Source organism: Vulpes vulpes, chromosome 16 (genome assembly GCF_048418805.1).
Source record: "Vulpes vulpes isolate BD-2025 chromosome 16, VulVul3, whole genome shotgun sequence".
In the NCBI taxonomy this organism is placed as follows: Eukaryota; Metazoa; Chordata; class Mammalia; order Carnivora; family Canidae; genus Vulpes; species Vulpes vulpes.
In genome coordinates this window covers 38,193,075-38,205,035 of record NC_132795.1, presented here as the reverse complement: position 1 = coordinate 38,205,035, position 11,961 = coordinate 38,193,075, and the positions used below count along the sequence as shown (strand labels likewise).

The window sequence follows — 11,961 nt, the reverse complement described above, 5'->3', positions numbered from 1 at the left end:
AGAGCAGTTAGCAATTTTGCATTGATGAATCTGATGGAAGATTCATACCCCAAAGATGGATGGCTGGTGTGTACTTGCAAAAGAGTGGTATTACATGATCTCAGAGGCAGAAGAAGAGGAGAGTCCTAACAGTGGTCCTTATCTGGGGTGGCACTTTACATGGTAGAAGCATCAAGGTAGGTGTTGGGCGAACTCTGGGGTTATTTCAATAACTTGGGCCCCACAAGTATTTATTGCCTAGGACCAGTTCTGCACTATGTCTGGTAGTCCTATACTAGCTAGCATTATCCTACTCAAGATGCCAATGATGGCTTTTCTGCTGTATTGGAGGGTAACACGAAAAATTTGTCTATTCATAGATCTCCTTGTGATAAGAAGAATAAGGACCGATTATGCAAGTTATTAAAAGAATGTATTATGTACATTTTCATTTTCATTGTAAATGTTTTCAGTTTTCTTATTCTCTTTCAAAAAAAAGTTTTGCTGATTTTGCTGCTATGCATTTCCCACTATTTAGTGTACAATGTGTTATGGTCTTTTTATTCTGAAAGTATTCAAGTTAAGATGTATTGATGACTTTATTTATAGGCTGCTGGTTTTTGTTTTCTTTTTTAAGTAGGGTCTACACCCAGCATGGAGCCCATGTGGGGCTTGACCCCATGACCTGAGATCAAGACCTTAGCTGAGATCACGCGTCAGATGCTTAACTGACTGAGCCACTCAGGCACTCCTGTTGTATTTTCTTGAATACTAACCAAGCATAAAATTTGATGGGAGATATATTTCTGCCCCTTCCTTCTTTGAATTACTAAAATTTAAATAAAGCTCAGTCTGTTTAAAACGTCTTATTTTTGTGATCACTGACTTAATACATATTCAAATATACTTAAAATTCTAATGTAGCAATCACTGAATTATAGTTGGCCAAATTATGGTATAAGTCAAACAACTATTTGACAGCTGCTCAAAGCAAATGGAGAATAGTTCATTGCTGAATGGTAGTTAAACAACAAGTGAAACTTGTGATCTAATGTTTTGAAGTTTAATTCAAAGCCTCCATATGCTCTGCAATTATTAGCAAATTCTCCTGTCAGTTAGTGTGGTATCTTTATTTTTATACTGTCAAGGTGGGATTCAAGAATATAATTTTTTTTCAGGCTCACCCAGTCACTAGAAGAGCTGAAAAGAAATCTCTGTATATTTGATTTCTAATTTTGTTTCATGAAATTTTCCTTTTGGTAGGCTTTTAAAATTAGTCAATAAGCTAAAAAAAAAGAATATTTGTTGAGCATCTAGGTTGAGGCCTTATAGGAAGTAGCGACATACTAAAATTGTTTTTTATATAATAACCAGTGGCAAGTTGAAGAGTGGGCAGTAATCGGGAACAATCAATGATTGACAGGCCAGACAACAGTCCATTGCCATAGTTCTACTAGACATTTCGAAGGCTAAAATAAGGTACTAGCAATAAGGAAGGAGAGAAAAGGTTAGATGTGTGAGTCAGTTCTGAAATAAAACTGACTTGATTTGATGCCTTGTGAGATAAATATGGAGGCTGAAATAAATGTTGAAGATAATATTGACATGTGTAGTGTGAATATACAAAGAATATACAGTGAAAACTAAGTTCCAATTCTATACTTGGCCTCAAGTCTCCAGAATCAATCACTGTCACCACTTTTTGTGATGTCAGTTACTTATCACACACCGATTTTCTCTTTCTTCTTTATCAGGAGAATTCTAATTTTTGGGAAGGGGGCTCAGCAACTATTATTTTCTCTAGCCTTCTTTTCAAATAGAAAAGTCTATGTGACTAAATTCTGGTCAGTGACATTAAGTAGAAGTTATTAGATTGACTTTATGAGAAAGTTCTTTAAAACAGCTTTTGCTCCTCTTCCCTTTCTCCTTCATTACTATTTGGCCTGGAATGTGGATGTGATGACTTGGGCAAAAAAGGAACTACAAGGATGGGAACCATTCACTGATGGTGGTGGACCAGAAAGATGAAAGGAGGTAAGGGCTCTGATGGCTATGGAGCCACCAGCCTAGTAGTGGACTATTTACTTCCTGATAACTTTGAAGTGAAAGAGCCATAAACCTGCGTCTTACTTAGGAGTTCTCTCTACAGCCAAAAAATCTTAATTGATGTAGGATTCTTTCATGAATTTCCTTTTGAACAAATTAAATATGAGGACATCCAGATGTAGATATCAGGTAGATAGTTCACACATGTTCTGAAAATTCTTTAAGTGCTGAGATAAAGTGGATGCTCAAAAAATATTTATTTAATGGGCTAAAGAGAGAGGTCTGGAGGTGAAAGTTTTTTGAGTGATTGGCAAATGTGTGGTGGTTGAACAATAATTGCACTTAATGGAGGGAAAGCTGAGTGGTTCCGTTGGTGAAGCATCTGACTCTTGATTTCAGCTCAAGTCACCATCTCAGGATTGTGAGATTGAGCCCTGTTTGGGGCTCCATGCTCAGTTTAAGACTTTCTCTCCCTCTCTCTCTGCCTTTCCTCCTCTACTCTCTTTCTCTCTCTAAAAATAACAACAACAGCAAACTCCACTTAATGGAGGTTATGTAGAGTAAAAAGACAATGATAGAATGAAATATGTAAGTTTAATAAGAGGCATTGAGTTTCTTGTTCTTCAGCATTATCTATCTCTCCATTTATTTAGGCCTTCCTTAAAGTCCCTAGTAAGTTTATAATTGTATCTCTACTGGTTTTCCAAATTTATTGTCAGGTTTATGCCTAAGTACATCGTACTTTTTGTTACTATTATAAGTTAAATTTTTGAAAAAAAAATGAAAGTTACTAATCAGATACCAATAGCATTTTGAAAGTTATGGAAACTTCTGTGTTGATCTTGTGTCTAACCACCTTGCTAGCCTAAAATTTCTCAAGTTGATTTTCTAAATTGTTGATCATATCACTGCAAATGTTAATAGTTTCATCTCTTCCATTTTCATTTCGTTTCTCTTTCTTATTTCATGGACTAGCATCTCTAATACAATGTATTTTAGTGCAAACAGCAGCCAAACTTATTTTATTTTCTTGTTTAATTGAAATTCTAATATCTCATTATTAAGCATGATTTTCATTAAAGCTTTTTTAAAAAAAACATGCTTGATCAAGTTAGGAAATTGTCTTTTTTTTTTTTTTAATGCCAATGAGCAACACTCCCAGTCCACATCCTAGATCAGTTTCCTGTTTCCATCACTTCCAGTCATACAACACCTTTGGTATGGCTCATATTTCCTAAAATGTACCTAATTTTGTGTATCTGGGCTATAATTTCTCTCAATTCTTCAAATATTTTGTTATTTCCTCACATAGATTTTGTTTTGCTCAGAGTTTTTCTAATTTTAGAGCATAGCTATCTATTATTTTATTACTGTATCTTTTATATAACGTTTCTGGAAACATGATGCAGGAAGGGAAGGCTGAATGGAAGGTTTGTATTAATTTGTAAATGTTGACAACTGACAGTCTGCACGAACATAGTGAATGTAGGAATTTAATGGAGCTCTGAGGATTTATTTACTTGAACTTTTTTTTTAAATTTTTATTTATTTATGATAGTCACACACAGAGAGAGAGAGAGAGGCAGAGACACAGGCAGAGGGAGGCTCTATGCACCGGGAGCCCGACGTGGGGATTCGATCCGGGTCTCCAGGATCACTCCCTGGGCCAAAGGCAGGCGCTAAACAGCTGTGCCACCCAGGGATCCCTATTTTCTTGAACTTTTATAAGGTTAAGAACTTGAGCCATTAGTTGTTAAATACTGGCCTTCTATGTGAACTTTATGTAATATATCAACTGTTTTAAAAGCAATGTATTTTTAAGCAGTTATTGATGTAAAAATTCAATATGTGTTTTGGTAATTTTTTCTTAAAACTTGAAGCTTTAAAAATGATATCTTAATTATATTAAGATATTAATATAATTCCAATAAAAGTATAGGATATCTTAATTATATTCTTCCTTTCAAAAGAATAGTGTCTTTCAAATGGCTGATTTCTCATTTTTTCTACATTGTGGTGAATATAAGCTGAATAATAGTAATTTGTTGGAAATTGTTGAAATTTCATTTGTGGTCTACTATTTTGTCAATTGTTGTAAATGTTCCTTTCACCAATGTTTAAAAAGAATGGGTTTTAAATCGAGTTTTTGATTGTTAATAATTTTCTCTATGTAATGATGTTTTTGTCTACTTGATGTTTTGAGAGGTTAAACTTTACTGATAATAAATTTCTCAAATTCTTCTATAAGTTCTATTAATTTTGCTATGCATATATTGAAGACATGTTATTAGGTGAACATATATTCATGATATATATTAATCTTAGGTTTGAAAATTTTATTACTGTAAATTTCCTGTATTGTTTTAATTGTTTGATTCTAAAATGCCAATTTTTTATATTTACCTTTTTATGTTCTACCTTTCCTTTTCTTTTCTTTTTTAACTTTTTTGTACCAATTTGGTTTAGTCTTATTTATAAAGAACACTTGCCTTGGTTTTTAAAAATTCTATCTAACAGTCAGTGTTACCCATTTATATTTATTTTGATTGCTGTTATGTTTGTAGCTACGTAAGCCATCTTATTTCATGTTTTACACTTACATGCTTTCATATTTTTCTATCCTGACTTTTATTGGAATAATTAAGTTTTCCTTGTTCTTCTTTTTTCCTCTACTGGATACATATTATACTAAACATACTTTTTTTTCTCAAAATATTTAGAGTAAAACCCTCAGCAAAAGATAAAAGTTCAATGTGTTTTACTTCCTTTTGTATTTCACTTCCACTTATTTTCTCTCTTCAAACTTACATTTTGATACAACTTGTACTTTTGGATACAGATTTTTTTAAAAGGTCAATGAATTTTGTTAATAATGTTTTACTCATTTTTTTCCTCATCATTATTTCCTCATCATTATTGCTTCCTATAATTTTTTTAAAACAGACTTTATTTATTTATTCATGAGAGGTACAGAGAGAAGGCAGAGACCTAGGTATAGGGAGAAGCAGACTCCCTGCAGAGAGCCCGATGTGGGACTCAATTCCAGATCCTGAGATCATGCCCTAAGCTGATGGCAGATGTTCAAACACTGAGCCACCCAGCATCCCTGTATCCTATAATTCATCTTAGAGTCATTTTTCTTCTTGTTATGAAAACATTTTCTAGTAATTTTCCTAAAGGCAAGAGATGAGTATTAAATAGTACTTCAATGTTTGAAAATGTCTGTGTTTTATTTTGAATAAAATAAAGCATGAAGCTCTGAGTTTATAGAAATGGTAGACTACAAAAAGACCCTAATTCTTTACTCTTTCCTGTATGACTTGATTCAGGGCTCAAGTCACATGACTTATCTTGGCAAACAGAATGTTAGCAAATACAACACAAGCAGGGTATTGAAAAGCCCTTGTTTTACTCAAAATAAAAATGTTCAGCCATTGCCTGGAATGAACTTACCCCAGTTATCCTTATCCTACATGAAGCCATTCTAGGTTAGCCCATAGCCAAGTAACCCCCATACATAAAGATGAACTTAACTGAGACCAAAAAAAAAAAAAATCACAGAGGAGAGTTCAGCCTAATTGGCCAATTTTCAGACTGATGGGCTAAATAAATCAGTATTGTTTACAGTGGCATTTTGTGGCAGTAGGTGACTGATAGAACAGGTGTTCTTTGCCACTTGTTACCATCTTGCATATGGCATTACTATTGAGAAGTATAATAGATATTTGATTATTTTTCCTTTATAAATAAAAACTTTCTGGACTTTCTCTCTGCCGAGATGTTCAGAAGTTTTGCTACTATATACTATATCTATCTATACCTGCATATATAGCAATAATCGCACCTCGGATAAACCTCATTGGCTATGATACTGCCACTGTGCAAAGCTCTATACCTACATATATAAAACTAATATTTTCAGTAGATGCATTTTTGGTGTGCTAATACAAAGAAAAGTGTATTAAAGAATAATGGGATGCAGCTTGAGAAAAGGAAGTATTGTTTTTAAGTCACCACTTCAGACTTGTGGTGTGTTAGCAATCAAGATGGAATTGTAGGTCAATAGCAGTCAAGTCTACTGCTGTAATACAGGAATTCCGATACTGGCATGGAGATCCAAGGTTCACAGTATCATATGCTTATTGGCATTACATATATACCTATAGGATTGACATTTTGGAGCTGATAAACCTTAGAAACTGAAAGCCTGCTTTTTAAAGGCTCCACCCAGAATCCCCAACTCTGTAACAATAGGAAAGGGTTGCTAATATTAAGAAAAATTCTCTCCTATGCCTTTCTCAGAAGTGATTTTAAGAACAGATATAAGGACAATATTCCCAGAAAGTAAAACAGAGCAAGTTTTTTGGTTGGCAGTCGTTATTTGTAGCTGCCTTTTCTCTGCTAGGCCAGTTACTTGTTCTAAATCCACATTCTGTCTTCAAAAACTTTTTAACATCTCTAAATCATTCAAAGAACCAATTACTAGAATTAATAGCCTATGTGTTCCATCAAAAGGAAAACCTAATCCTAGAGGTTTTAAAAATTAAGCAAAGCAAAAACAGTATCTCAGTTTCTGCCTTTTACTAAAAAGTTGAATTCGTGATTTTTTTCTTGCTCTTTATTTTATTGGTTTTTACATGTATATTTATATCTATCTGTTCTACTGAACTTCTAGAAGTAAGGAAAAGTAGTTGTAGTACACTACTTACCCAATAACATTTATAGATGGTGACAATGTAAGCACCCTATTGGGATGATGGGGGAGGAGATGAAGTGAAATAGATCATATCAAAGAGCCAAAAAATCATGAAAAAACTGATAAATCAGAAGTGGCATCATACACATATTTAGGAATGCAGAAAAAATTTTATAAGTGGCCCCAAATTTGAAAATGGTTGCCCCTATGGGCAGTAACTGGGTATGGTATGTGGTGATAAGGAGAACTGTTCTTTTTAGATATATCTTTTGGTAGTGTTTGATTTTTAAAAAACATGTGCAAGCATAAAGCATTTATAACTATATTTGAAAATAAAAAAGATCTTTAATATTATTGTCTATATCTATATTATATAGATATTATATACCTATTGTCTATGTAATGGAAAGCTATTTTCAAAGATATAACAAAGGGGAATATAAAGGAACTATAAGAATAGTTCTCTGAGCCCTTTCATGAAGATGGCACCAAAAGTGGAGAAGGAAGCCCCCGCCCATCCCAAAGGCTTTGAAGGCCAAGAAAGCAGTGCTGAAAGGTGTCCATGGTCACACAAAAAAGATCTTCATGTCACTTACCTAACCATAGCCCAAGACACTGAGTCTCAGAAGGTAGCCCAAATATCCTTGAAAGAATGGCCTCAGGAGAAACAAGCTTGACCATTATGCTATCATCAAGTTCCCCCTCATTATTACAGAGTCAGCCATGAAGAAAGCAGAAAATAACACACTTGGGTTCACTGTGGATGCCAAGGCTAACAAGCACCAGATCAAACAGGCTATGAAGATGCTCTATGACATTGATGTGGCCAAGGTCAACACCCTGATTAGGCCTGATGGGGAGAAGAAGGCATATGTTTGACTAGCTCCTGACTATGATGCTTTGGATGTGCCAAGAAAATTGGAATCATCTAAACTGAGTCCAGCTGGCTAAATCTAAATATAATTTTTTTCAACATAAAAAAAGAATAAGTTTCTGAAATAGTTTTTTTCTTAAATGTGTATCAAAGGCCATCTTACTAACTTCATTTTATAAAGGGACATGAAGATGAAGGAAAAAGCAAATGATCATAAAACTCCAAACAGATGGAAGAAATACAATTAGAATGAAGATAGATTTTTGCTTTTTTGACAGAAATACAGTTCTAAGCATATTATTATTGACATAGAATTAGCACTGCAAAGATTTTTGTTTCAGCAAAATCATTTTGTAGAAAGATTTCAATTTTATATTCTTTGATAGTAGATTACATTTTGATTTTGAGAAAAATGGAATTCAAGAGAGGAAGAAAAAGATGCAGAAGTTATAAGAAGTCCATAAAATATTGCTGATAAAATTAATGAGATATGAAATCCAATAAAGAATTAATGTTTAAAACAATCCAGTCAAGAAATGGACAGAAGACATGAACAGACATTTCCCCCAAGGAAGACATACACATGACTAACAGACACATGAAAATATGCTCCGCATTACTTGGCGTCAGAGAAATGCAAATAAAAACCACAATGAGATATCACCTTATAACAGTCAGAATGGCTAAAATTAACAAGATAGGAAGCAACAAATGTTGGAGAGGATGTGGATAAAGAGAAACTCTCTTGCACTGTTGGTGGGAATGAAAGCTGGTGCAGCCACTCTGGAAAACTATATAGAGGTTCCTCAAGAAGTGGAAAATAGAGCTACCCTATGACCCAGTAATTGCACTACTAGGTTTATATCCCAAAGAAAAACATGTAGTGATCTGAAGGTGCCCCTGCGCCCCAATATTCATAGCAATAATGCCCACAATAGTCAAGCTGTAGAAAGAGCTGAGGTATCCATCAACAGATGAATGTATAAAGAAGATGTGGTGTATACATACAATGGAATATTACTCAGCCATCAGAAAGGATGAATACTTACCATTTACATCGACATGGACAGAGGGCATTATGCTGAGTGAAATAAGTCAATCAGAGAAAGACAATTATCATATGGTTTTACTTGTATGTGGAATATAAGAAACAATGCAGAGGATCACAGGGGAAGGGAGGGAAAACTGAATGGGAAGTCATCACAGAGGGAGAAAAACCATGAGAGACTCTTAACTAACTACAGGAAACAAACTGAGGGTTGCTGGAGGGGGATGGGGTAATTGGGTGATGGGCATTAGGGAGGGCATGTGATGTGATGAAACCGTGTGTTATATGGAACTGATGAATTATTGAACACTACATCTGAAACTAATCATGTATTATATTTTGGCTAATTGAATTTAAATTTAAAAAAAGAGAGAAAAAAAGAATTACTGTTTGGAAAAGGAATCATTGCCAAAGATCACTAGAATGAAAAGGGTGGAAAATAGAAAAGTAAATAATAAAGTGCAATGAGCCTAAAGACTGGAAAGAAAAAGAAATGGTGCTATAAATGGTTTAGAAATTCTATCGTACCTCATAACCAAAGGCCCATTGAAAAGCTGAGGGGAACCAAAGAAATAAATTTTTAATAAAAGCTTTTTGTAATTGTTGATATAATTTGAGTTTAGATTTATTTTACATTTTTGTCCTTTCTTTTGTGTTCCACCCTCTTCTAGTTTCTGTCTCCTTTCTTGCCTTCATCTAGATTTATTACTCTTTGTCAATCCATTGTTTCTCCTTTATTAGTTTGGATTTTAATAAAATATATATTTTATTTTGTTGAAGATTTTATTTATTTGGGAGAGTGAGAGAGAGAACACGAGCAGGGGATGGGGCAAAGGGAGAGGGGCAAACAGGCTCCACGCTGAACCTGTCCCCCCCTGCCCGCTGATCAACATGGGGCTTGACCCCAGGACTCTGGGATCCTGACCTGGGCTGAAGGCAGATACTTAAATGATTGAGCCACCCAGGCACTCCAAAAGATACATTTTAAAATACATTTTAATGGTGATACTAACATTTCTACCAATTGAGAACAAAACTGATAATGTCAATTAGAAATACAAGTAATTTGGCAATTAATTTATTTATATGATATCCAAATACACTTTAAAAATTGTAGAGTATGTTCAAAGTCTATACTGACTTTGGGTTATGATATATGCTTTGAAAGAAGAAAAAATCCCCAACAAAATACTAAAACCAAACCCTCAGACATAAATATTCAGTCTTTTGAAGTAATAGCAATTAAAAAACAACAATACTACTATTTCTAACTTATGTTCCTATTATCACTCTGCAATCTTCCTGGTATTACTACTATTTATAGAGCCTAAAGTTAATGGATCTAAAATTTTTTTTGTTATAGTAAGCTTTCTATATGAACTTCTATGAGTTAATCTCTAAATAATCTGAAATAAACTATATTACATGTTACAATGATAAATTATATGTGGAACAGTTCAATTTCTTATGAGTCTTTATATAGGTTTGAGTAACTCCAACTTGATTAGAGCAGTCTGTAAAATAAAAATCTAATACCTTGAAAGGCATTCTTAAAATCTCATCTGCTCCTCTTTATGCCTGAGCTGAAGGCAGATGCTTAACACACTGAGTCACCCAGGTGCTCCTAATATACATGTTTTTAATAAATAGTTGACTTAATAGATACTATCTACAAAAATGCTCTGAAGGACAAATTAATTGTCTCCATATCTCATCATATATATTTGCAACTCCACTGGTAGATACTCAATTTTATTATATCATTTCATTTGATTTTCTTGTTCTCTAACTTATAAAAAATCAATTCAAAGAAAAAGATAATGCAGTTCAAGATTTGGGGATGAGTAATACCCAGTTTCACTAAGTTTATATACAAAACAAAGACATCTACTTAGATTTCAGTTCCATTCTGCATTATGGTACCCTTGGGAAATATGCTTTAAAAGTCCTGCTCCATTAGGCACTATTTTTTCTATGTGCCAATAGTTTTCATATTTGTTTTAGTCTGAGATGGACAGAGCCCAAATAGAGTTATTAATATCTTTGTGAAATGTTTTTTTTTAATAAATGTTAAAGAGTAACAAATCGGTGAGTATGTTATTTCTTATCTCCATGGTAAATCAGCACTTAGAACTCAGCATCACCATCCCAATACTGTTGGCACTCATAGCCATTCCCACAAAGTCTATTTCAAGTATTCTTCACATTTTGGCTTTGGTTACGTTGCAAGAATGTCACTTATGGATATAACAAAATATTTTAAGATTAGCTCTTTCCTGTCATGGCCTGCTATAGTATTTCTCCAACTAGAATCCAAGACCGCTATGATCCTCAGATATATTCTCTATAATAATTTTTAAACTTTGTATTTTCTTTTGATGAAAATCTTCAAAAAATGTAAGTATATTTGGAGCTGTTTGTATGCCTACGTTATAACCAAATGTGGCAATTTCAGTTTTCATGTTTGATTTTGTGTTGATCATGGGATCATCTCAAATGATATTGTTTAATTTATTTAAAGATTTTATTTCTAGATAATCTCCACACCCAACATCAGCTTGAACTCATAACTGGGATCAAGAGTCCCGTACTCTTTTGACTGAGCCAGTCAGACACCCCAAGTGATGTTTAAGTTTTAGTAAGGAGGATAGACACTTCTCATCACTGGATTCAGTGAATGTATTCTCAAGATCAAAGTCTTCTCAAGTTTGAGATGTACTGGTCTGGCTATTTAGGTGAGGAAAAAGCTATTGCTTTCTGTACAGAGCAGTACTTCTTTGGGGAGAAGAAGAAGAATATATAGACATATATATATATATATATTCAAAAAGACACTTTAATTTATTATTATTATTTTTTTAGTAGGCTCCATGCCCAACATGGGGCTTGAACTCAGGATTTGGAGACCAAATGCTTTATTGACCAAGCCAGTCAGGCACCCTAATGAATATTTCATCATCATATTTTTTTTGAGGGTGCTTTCTTTTCTAAAACTTTCTCAAATATCTTTGTTGGGCCATGTAAAACTACCTTGATTAAAGGTGTGGATATCCACATGCAAAGAATGAAATTACAACCTTATCATACATCATATATAACAATTAACTCAGAATGGATTTAAGACTTAAACATAAGACCTGGAACTATAGATCTCCTGGAAGAAGACATAGGGAAAAAAGTTTATGACATTGGTCTTGGCAATGATTACATGGATATGATATCAAAAGCACAGGCAACAAAAGTATAAATCAGTAAGTGGGACTACATCAAACTAAAAAGGTTTTACGCAGCAAAGGAATAATCAAGAGGGTGAAAAGG

General features: G+C 33.9%; 1 pseudogene; it reads right to left on the bottom strand.

The window, feature by feature from the left end:
- Positions 1 to 5,792: 5,792 nt before the first annotated feature.
- Positions 5,793 to 5,914, bottom strand: LOC112922418 (U4 spliceosomal RNA; annotated as a pseudogene).
- Between the last annotated feature and the right edge of the window lie 6,047 nt (positions 5,915 to 11,961).